The following is an 11,339-nucleotide window of genomic DNA, read 5'->3' on the forward strand; positions in this document are numbered from 1 at the left end:
TTTCTTTTGATCGTGAACTGAAAGGCATGTGAGCCTAATTATTCGGTCCACTAAAAAGCAAAGAGCAGAGATGAGGCAAACATAAATGAGAGGGCTTGCTAGCAATATAAGCCCTGTAATATATGAAAAATGGAAGGGTGCTTCTGTTTTTTTATAAGCCATGTGACCGATTTTCTATGCATCATTTTTCAATTCAAGTGTATTCTGAAGCATTTATTCATAATGATCATAAAATGATGTTGCTTCCAAGTTTTCACCCTCAAGAGATGAAGGTGATCTGTAACCGCTATATTTAAAGGCTATAAATGATACTTGTCTGTCATTGTGCTCTAACATACTACATTGCTTTCTGTTTAGACATAACAAAATTGCTCAGGATTAAGCCCTAAAAGCTAGATTCCATAATATACTTGGACAATTTGTGAGTATAAATACAAACTCTAAAATGTCAGTGTTGACTGATGATTATTGTGCTTATGGCTGACTATAACTAGCTCTCTTGTGTACCCCATTCAAAGACCATTTCCATTTTCTTGTCTTCTGTACAAGACATAAGACATTTGCACACATAACTTTTGTAGTGTAGCACTATTTATTAGCCTATACAAATAAGAATTCAGGAGGTACTACCAAATAAAGATTATTCACAGGTATGTTTTGTGGATTGTTTTTCTTTTGTATTATATTCAAAGCTGTACAAGTAACTGATCTCTCTGAGGCATTCAACGTCCTTAGGCCTTGTTCAGAAAACCTGTATACAAATTCTGTTAATTCTTTTGGATCGGATGCAAATAGAGACCTCTCCCTTTTGTGTTTGTACCTCATATACTATTGTTTCAGAAAATTCTTTCCATACCAGAAGAGTGAGGGAAGAAGGACTTCTTTAAAGGGGGGAGAGGGTGGGGATATGATGTAATCAAGTTTGATTCTGTTTCTGCTGCACACAAAGCATATTCTAATAAATGTTAAGGGATGTAAAATTTCATCCTAAGTAATCAACAACATCAAGAAAAATGTTTCTTTGGGGATAAAAATAGTTCTCTTTCCATGTTGAAATTTTTAAGTGCATCTAGTTACGCGTTATAACGTATCTGTTTTACTTGTGGTCTCTGGTCTTTTTGCATGATGTTGTAAGTGAAAATAAGAAAATACGTGTAAAGTAATGTTTTTAATCATCAGGATTACTTGATTGTCAAGAGGTACTGTAATTACATCTGGAAGTTATCAAATTGTTTCTTGAGGTTAAAAAACCTACTCTTTTTTATAATCACAATTTAATGGAATTTGAAATGCAATAATACATGCCACTAGAATTGAGTATAGGAAACAAGTTAGGATAGGAAAATTAAATTAATCACTTTAAAGGCACAGCAGTAAAGTTGAAGCTCCAGATTATTAATTTTTCAAATCATTGTCAGTTTGACAGTGCTAATAATCTGAAAAAAAAAATACTACTAAAATGAAATTGTAGTTTCATCATAGAGACATATGGATGTTGAAAACTTCTGAAACAATATGGAAGACCACCTACTTTCAAGACAGTATGGTAAGCTACATTATCATTCAGATCTCCTCGAGATCTTTTGCCTTGCTATTAGGTTTGCTCTTCAGCTGAGTCAGAAAATTGGTCCCACTGAAAGACGAGCACTGTTATTCTCAGAAGAAACAGACAGGAACATAGCAGAGACGACATGGCCACCTTTTCAGTGCATTTTTACATCCACTTAACCACTCATGAAACCACCCCCTGAATACTAACAAAATAAAATTAAAAAGGCAGCCAGGCACAGCTCCCGTATGACAGCAAAGCCCTGGTCTGCCAACATACCATGTGGAGCAGAACAGTAAACCACCACAGCAAGCGACTTCAGAGGAGTGTGGATCCCTCCATGCCATCATTTGCACAGGGAAAACACAGGGCACAGCCGTCCTAGCAACTACGGGTAAAGTGAGGAAAATGCTAACAGATTTTCCCAAACAAGAAGTGCTTTCTTTGTCTTGACGGATAATTTAAATTAACCTTTTACTCAATACAATGCAATGGAATAAAAGCATTAACATGCTCAGCCGCTTTGATTCAGTAGCCATGCAGTAACTGGTTAAGCAGCACTAACTCAGTATTTTGCAATTTTCTGTCTGCTGCCAAAACTTAGCATAAGGCAGGCTAAGTTATATTTGTTCAGAACAAGTAACAAATATTTGTTTATACGTATGTAGTCATATATATAATTACTAATGATAATTTAATATTTCTATTTTAAAGTGCATATATAGATTATTATATTATATATATGCACAAATTTCTTTATATTGATACTAAAACTGTTTACTGGAAATAAAACATTAGATGATACTTAAGACCAACCCTAACAAAACAAAAAAAAATCTTCCTTGATAAAAAGGGCATTTGCTTCCCAAGATTACTTCTGAAAATTAGAATCTAAGCAAGACATAAACCATAGCTTCAAAGATTTTCTATGTCTCCTCTTTTATCACATTTTAATCTAGTTCGGAGTCAGTCATGATTATTCGTTGTTTACTCGCTTATGTTCTCTATTCTGACACTGAAGCAGAACATCACAACTTAACTGCATTAGTGATTGACCACCTGTAGGAACTCAGCCACTTCTGTAGGTTTCTGGCTCTAAAGAAAAAAGGCTCAAGATTAAAAAAGTGTGGATAGGCCTAGAAATTTGACAGAGAAATACATAATGCTTTCTGGTTATGGCTGCAAAGTTGGGAAAGAGTTTGAAAGTAAGACATCTGCATCTCTACAAGCAAGCATCTAATGCTGATGTTTCCAAAACTGCCTTTTTCCAGGCTTTAAAATCCCAAATTAGTGCCAAAATATTCCACTCAAAAATCCTTGGATGCCTGTTGAAAGAGAGTTTGTTTAAGCTTTTTCCTCCCAAAACAGGTTAGAGTTCTCATTTTCAAGTCCCTCTGTGCCTTATTAAATGCATTTGCAATAGCTTTACATTTAGATTTACTTGGGTTTAATGACAAATTATGAAAAAAATTCACCTTTGAAGAATATCATCATCACCCGACAGTGAAACATTCAAAGTTCAGGAATGCCAAGATTAAGCATATCTTTACAGATATACACTTTTTCATCCACAGATAAAAAAGAAATAAGCTGGGGTTTAAATAGCTTTTGGATTAAAGACTTGGAAGTCCTGCTCATAAGACCTTTAAAAGCGGTACTATGCAGTGGGAATGTAGGATCTATACATAAAGTACATCATGCAAATACTTGAGTTATCAACAAAACACCCAGTACCTGAATCTTGATAAAAAGGCAAATCAGATTAGTCTGTAATTTTCAAAAAGGAATTAATTCCCTGAAAAGTCAAATAAATATTCAGTATGTCAACAAATCCTATATGCTGAAGTCTCATTTGCACCAGTATTCAATGCAAATAAAATTATTTTACCATATTGTAAAAATAAGTAGGAAAAGATCAGACTCTTCTAGCATTTTAAACCGTTTTTAGGTCAATCTTCTCTCTCAAAGCAATTTTAGGTTAACATTTCCCTAGAGGACTACAGAAAAAGAAAGTCATGGGATTTGGACACATTTCCCATTAACGTTTCAGGAAGATATGAATCTAAATCCCTTATACTTTAAAAATGCTGTGCTAATTTGCTTTTCTCAGGCCTGAGATACCTTGTTGTCACTCACTGTATCAGCAGTAGCTCAATTCCTACCTTCTAGCCCTTTGCCTCACACACCTCTCGTGTTCAGCAGTTTTCTTAACACCACAGAATAAATAACAAATAAATGTCAAGGAATGCCCAAATCAGAACTATGAATTAGCCTAGCCATAATAAAGCAGAGTCTAAAAAAGATACTAAAGACCCTTAATTATAAAGACACTTAACTCTAAAACTCTGAAGAGAGATTGTTTGCATTTTGTTTTGCTTATTCATAGAATCCATGAGGATGATGTTATTTTCAGTATCTATCACAGGTATGTTATAATACTCAACAATGTAAAATCAAACTGCTGCAAAATGTCTTTGTCTTCCTCTTTGTCTGTAGCTGCTTTAAACGATACAAAATACATTTTCTCATTGGCACTGTACAGTTCTAATTTATATGTATCCTGCTACAAATTAAATTCAAAGTAACCTTTTCCAAGATTACACTTTACTAACCAAATTATGTGCAGAAGTAATAAAAAAAAAATGACTGAGTAAAAGCATTTTACACTAATTTCTATGCTATCCTTATGTCACACAAATGCATAAAGTTGGGTCTTTAAAAGTTTCTAAGTGGTTTAGATTCATGAGCATGGGACAAGAGAAACCTAGTATCTGACCCCAAGTTCTCTCTGAAATGCAAATTGAATTCCTCTGAGGATCCAAAGTTTTAACGTTTTCCAGGTGTCCATACTAGCCAGATTGATTCTGACTGAAATTGCTTTTTAAATGTAATCTCTGAAGCAGTTACAGCATACAAGAGACACTGACCCAACTTGTGACAAACTAGAATCATCTCTTCTCTAGAAGAACACTTTCTCTATGGTTAGTTATAATAAAGTCATCTTCCAATATGTTGTATATTCCACCAAAATGAGTTTGAACTTAATAGGAAATATTTTGCGTAAGAATCCAAAACTTGATATCAATGCCATAGGTTTTTGCTGGTTTTCCCCTCCTGCTTCTCCAGTGGAAGAAATGGTTAATTTCCTAGAGAGATTGAGGGTGACAATGATCCTAATGTCCTACACTGTCACGCCCAGACACGCCTCAATTTTGGCGGGGTATGATAAAACCCTTCCTGAAAAAGTCAACAAGTCTTTCTTCTTTTACTACATTGGAATAGTAAAATGAATAGCAAAAAGGATTCTCTACTTACAGACAAAAGAGCATCATGACCTACATAACTTACCCAAGGCTGTATTTTTTGTTTCCATCTCAAACTTCGATATCACCACTTCATCACCTTATGCTGGAGGGGTGGAAATATTTAATGCCTAAGCAATGTCAGGGTCAGAATTGTACTGAAAGCAAAAATCAGATATACCATAAATAGAAAGAGAACATAATGGGTATATACTGAATACACTGCAAGGAAAAACACAAAACGGCCAGTGACCAAAAGCAGAATATCAATGCAAGTGGTACTGAGCCTCTTTTTGTTATATAACAGAGGAAGAGATGAGTGTTGTGGAGTGTCAAGAATTGGGAAAAAAAACCCCAACATACCCATGTGCTCTCTACCTTGCAGAATGTGTTAACCAAGACCAAAGACCAAGTACATCGCTATGTGGCAAAGTAAAGCTGTGGACACTGAGGATTGCAGGGTATAATAGATGTATGTAAAACGATCTGTGAAATAAATGCATCATAGTGAAGAGTATAACCAAGAAACTAAATGCTGACCATGATTTCTGAGAAAAAAAGCTCACAAAAATGCCTCTTAATAAAGTTTGCTCAGATATAAGGGACATACCGTTATATAGGACAACCTAGAAATGGTGGCATCAAGCGTGTGAAGATCCAATAGAAAGGTTAAACAGGTCTTCATAGTCTAGGTATACTTTTCACTTGTAAATTGAATACTGTAGAAAGTGTGCTTTTGGTCAAACACTCAACTAAAAGATTCAACTGAAAACACACAAAACATGCTCTTTTCTTTGGTTCTATGAGGAGGAAAATATTTTGTTATTTCAGACCTCATGTGCATGCAATCTCCACAAAGCAGGTTTAAGATTACCTAATTTATATATTAAAAACTGAGTAAAGATTATTAAATGAATATAGGTAATGACATTTTTCTTCTCTTCAAAGAAAATCTTACCTGTATCACTTCTTCCAAAAGACAGAACTCCGTGACAACTTAGTCTGAGATTAAGTAGCAGCTTATTCTTGATGATTAAGAAATTCCTAGATTTTTGTTTCCTACTTTCCACAGTAGGAAACTTACAGTGAAATCTTCCTGCTTAGAACATAATGCAAACAATAGCCTTTGAGACTTAATATAAACAAACTTAGACACTTCATAACCATCACCACTCCCATATTGGTTTCAGCACTTGGTGGATCAAGTTAGTTTATGCTTGTGTAGTCGCACTACTCAGGTGGGCACAGAATAGCCAAAGAGAGAAAATTCTCTTTCCAAATTCAAAGGTAGAGTATATGACAGTTGCCCACCGCTGTCTTTGTGTATAGGTGGCTGGCTTTGTGCTAATAAATGGCAGGCATTATGCATAATTTCCATCTATTTTAGACTTCAGAAGTCATATAGAAAATTCTAATAAGGCCTTTTCGCAAATCATTACCTATAAAAATTAAGGGCATCAGGTTCACAGGAAAACCAACGATAATATCCTTCCATAGTTACCACAGATTTCATTTACAGCAAATGAAGACTAACACCACATTCCATAATGCTGGGTAAACTTTCAAGTGATTAACATAAAGAACGAACATTACTTGTGCTTTCCAAAATTATAATATATATGCCCTGAAAGGTAAGCTGTTCTGTAAAAGCCTGGTGCTATACCTACAGTCATACTTTTTTTTTTGGCTTGTCATCCTTGGCAGTGTTTTCCATATTTTCACCTTTCACCATACCAAATTCTATTATCAACTGTTCTGTGCAGATTCAGCAACCCTTTAAGTTGGACTATGTGCATTGCTAAATTCACTAGACAAGAATAACTGACTATACCTTTGACTTGCAAAGAAATAGAAAACAGAACCTGGAAATAGCTGAATATAACCTACAAAAAAACCTGCTTATTTCTAGTTTTCATCTGTGTAGCACTAATATGCATCCTGCCATGAGTGCCCAGTGCGATTCAAAAGGTCTCCACTCAGGAAAAAAATCCCTTCTTTAGAGAATATTTGTTACAAGTTATTCTCAGGGTTTTTTGGTTTGTGTTGTGTTTTGTTGGATTTTTTAAAAACTTTTTTGGGTACTTTTATTTATTACATCATTCTCAAAATAAATTGTACAATACAAAATGTTTTACCCCCTAAGGGAAAATGACAGCAACTGAGACTTTCATTAGCTTCAGTTCCCAAACAACTAATAGAGGAACAATTCTTCAAATCAGCTTACATCCAGTGAAATGGAAGCAGTCATTACTTTCCACAGCAAGTCCGACTTTTAGCACAGCATGCATATTTTAGATACAAAAATCTGTAGGATAACGAAAGAGCACAATAGCACAAATGAAAAGCTAGGCTTCCTGAACACCAGTAATTCAGGCTAGGCTATTCATGCCTTTTAATATCTAGAGACAAAAAGTCTCTGGTGGGAAGACAGAACTCCAGAAGAATGACAGCAGTGACAAGGACAGTTTAGGTTGGGATGGCTCTCATGAGACCCTCTGGTCCACCTCTCCACTCAAAGTGAGACTAACTTGGACATTATATATCACACAGGCCCTTGTCCAAAGTCAACTTCTGAATCCCTCCAAGACTGTAGGTTCCACCATCTCCCAGAGCAACCTGTGGCAGCGTCAGCTTCCCCCCCTCTCCTCACAGCACCTGCCAGAATTTTCCTTTAAGAAACTTGTTTGTCCTTTTGCTGTTCATCTCCAGGAAAAGTTCAGCCCCTTCTCACTACTGACTCCTGTTCAAACTGGAGTTAAAAGCCAGGAAAAGTACTAATGTTGTTTATTTACAAATTTAAGAGGAATGTTGTCAAGTATGTGATTACAATTTTCATTTTCCCATGTTACCATAGTTACAGTCATTTATACAGTACAACAGTTTACTGCATCCATACTTCTATTTATAAACCTCAGCCTTTTGAGAAATGATAGCCAATTTCCCTCTAAGCCTCTGCTTTTCCTTGAGCCTCTCCCCTCTCGCTTTTCACTCATCCCATACCTTAAGCTTTCTCCAGAAAGCAGCCCATGAAGAAATGTTAAATCCCATGGGGGAGTAACTAAAAACATTACAGAAGTGACAGGAGTCTATTGCAGCTCTCCAGGCAGAATCTGAAAATAGACATCATATGAGTCATAAGTAGAGAAATACTGGCCCACTAGAAAGTATTACTTTAGTGAAGACTTGCATCTGACCCATCACAGCCCCAGAGCCTAGTGGCACAGACGGAGGGCTGGTGAGAGTCACCTCTGAAAATTCTGTCCTGGACTCGCAATTTTTCTGATGTTGACATTGCTTCACTCGCCTTTTGAGAGGAAAGAATAACTACAAAGTAAGAAATGCTCTCCTCTTTGGAGGCTTTTACAGACTTCCCAATTATATCTCATTGAATAAAAGCAAACTACTGTCAAGTTCTAACCTCCCAATAATTTAGTAAATCCTAACAAATCAGTAAAAAAAAGTGAGAGAAAGTTAAATACTGTATAAACATACCATCATAGTATTCCTACACCAAATACATTTATTTGGAAAAAACAAGTCAGTATTTCAGACATAAGTAGTGGATTAGGTTGGTTAGTTGAAGGAACATAACTGAATTCACAGGTGAAGGTACTCCACAGGGAAGACAAGGCATGATGGCATTTTTTCTCCAGTCTGATTCATCTTAGATCACTCTACAGTGTAATTTCAAATTTCTTGTATTCAGAACAGAATGACCACCCAGCAGAACTGCAGAATTATATCTGTACATAGGAAGGTCAAATTCTGGAATGAAGGGAGGACGTTTTGGGTTTTCTGGGTTTGTTAGGTTTTGGGGTTTTTTTTGTTTAAACACATGGATTAACATCAAGGGCATTCAGTAAGGGTTGCAGAAGCTAGGATCTGCCTCTTCTTCCCTCACAGATGAGTATTTCATTGCACAAATCTGATTCACAAATTTGGCATGAGGTTTTTTTTGTTTGGGTTTTTGGGGGTTGGTTGTTTGGGTTTTTTGGTTTTTGTTTTTTTTTTTTTTTTTGTTGGGGCAGGCAGAGGGGAAGTTGGATGGCTTTGTTCAGTTTTAAACACAACATATCAGATATATTCCAATGATTTTTTGCAATAGAACATTAGCTTCATCACCTTCTCTGATATCAGTGCACTAATCCAGCAACCTGCCAACTGCTGAGACATAGGTCTTCGTGAAATTCCTAGAAAATAGGTGTTTTCTGGTATTTCCAACTGGCCTCAGGATTGGAAGCTATTGATTGCCAGAAAGAACAGTGATTTTTAAGGCCTTCGGTCTTTGCATGCCTGTATTAGAAACATTAACTACAGTAATGCCTAAGTAGTATCTACAAAAAAAAAAGGTTTATTGCAATACATGCTGAACATTAAAATTACACCTACATTAGCAAGTAGTGTGGACCAGCTGGAGCAGATCTGTAGAGAAGCTGCTGATGATGAGGGCCTGATGTCTGCACAATTCACATTTCATGGCTTCTATTTTCTGGCTGGCTGGCTTTTTTAATTTGGAGTATCTCTAGAGAGGGTGCATTACACACCAAATTATTTCAGATTAAAAAGCTCAGCCTACTCCTAAGTAGCACTGATCAAGAATTGAGCCAGTGTGCATTACTGTTCGATTTCCAGCAGCAGAGAAAAAGGAAGATGTCTTAAAGTGCTTCACTTGCCAAGATCTGTCCCTGTTGAGCCTATGACTGAACCAGTGTCCCCCACACAAGAGTGTAGTTCAGCAGATGAGTTATTGTAATCCTATTATAGCATATTGCTCTAACACTTTAATATAGTATTATGTCTAATGTAACACAGTAACATAGATTTCTATAAAACAGCTTGACATAAAAATAGCCAGGGCCAAACGAAACCAGCTATTCTTACCACTAAAATTGTCAGGCCAGTCTTCCCAAGTTTTACAGTTAAGGCTTTAAAGGCCTGTGGACAAAGAGGGAGACATTTTTCAAAGAGTTAAAGGTGCAAAAGAAGTATTTCCACAACATTCATTTTTCTATCAAGTGTACCCAGTTTTATTTTCCTTCCCCAAACAGCTGAACTTGCAAACACACCTCGAGTTCTAGTCTCCCCAAATTAGTTCAAGTGTATACTGTTTTTTCAATAGCAAGCTTCCAGCACATTGAACAAGGGTCTGACAGTATCTGTGCAACACTACTGACTACAGCTATACAAGGAAACTTAATAATCAATAATGACTGCATTCAAGATTTTTTTCTAAAAAAAAAAAAAAGGACAGTTACAGTAGCTCTATTTTCAAATTAGGATGGTGTGCTACTCTAGAAATCTATTGCAACACTTACTCTTCAATGTAAGGGACATTGTGTGTAACACACTATTTTGGGGCAAGAAAATCAATCCTCCAAATATTTCAAACTCAGTAATCATACTTAGCTCTCAAATAATTTTATAATGAAGAACTACAGTCGATTCCAAGCGAAGTTCTGCAAGTGCGACCTGTACTCACTAAATGCAGAACACCTGCAAAATTTGTTTCGACATATAAAACAAGCAAGTGCACACAAAACCAGTATTGCAGTGAACAACCAAGCATTAATAAAACAGCTTAGACCATAATAAATTTCTGTCAAACTACATTCTGTAACCTAATTTTATATTGGGTTTTGTTACACGCAAAGTGTTGTTATGGGAAAAAAGAATACACATTACTATAGGCGAAACCTTAGCAGACTAATAAAAGAACTATTATTAGTCCAGATCCAATTATTGCAGAAAAAAGTGAATATTACTATACATAAAAAAAGTCTCAATAGCAGTAATAGTTAAAATTGCCATACATACGCTTCCTATTACCTCACTCCTTTTCCTGGTGTTATGCTTACCCTTCAGCTTTGGATCTCAAGGCTGATGGCGTCCATTTGTGCCAAGGGACATACAGCAAGTCATCAGCATCCCAATTCCGAGTATGACCTTGGCTGTTTCTTCCTCCTTAATCTATAATCAGCTTGGGATCGCTTTATCTTTGATATCTTTGATAACACACTTGTAACGTCTTGCTCTTTCTTCATCTGTCTGCACGTTCAGAATTACATTTGATTTTACTGTATATGGTACATTTTACATGTATTACATACTTTTCCTCTCCATTATACTCAAAACAAATTTTGTCTACAGCCAGGATTGCATTTCTTCAACTGACCTTTGGGGAATAGTTTGCAACCCAGAGGTTTCCAGTGCCCCATCTCTTGACACCCCAGGTACTCCTCTACACTGCATCCTGTGCTGCCACTTGAGGCTTCTATTGTCATGTCAGGTCTCTATTCCTCTACAATATCTTATTCCATTAAAGCCATAAATACCCTATTCCACACAGAATAACTACTTGCTACCACCATCTATGTAAAAGCCTGTGTGTATACCATAGGAAAAAAAAAGTACATGTATCATACCCACCTGGTCATTAACAAATTGCTGTTCTAGCTAAATCAAGTTACAAGAAAGCTCCAGGTGAGTCA

Source organism: Pelecanus crispus, chromosome 4 (genome assembly GCF_030463565.1).
Source record: "Pelecanus crispus isolate bPelCri1 chromosome 4, bPelCri1.pri, whole genome shotgun sequence".
Taxonomy (NCBI): Eukaryota; Metazoa; Chordata; class Aves; order Pelecaniformes; family Pelecanidae; genus Pelecanus; species Pelecanus crispus.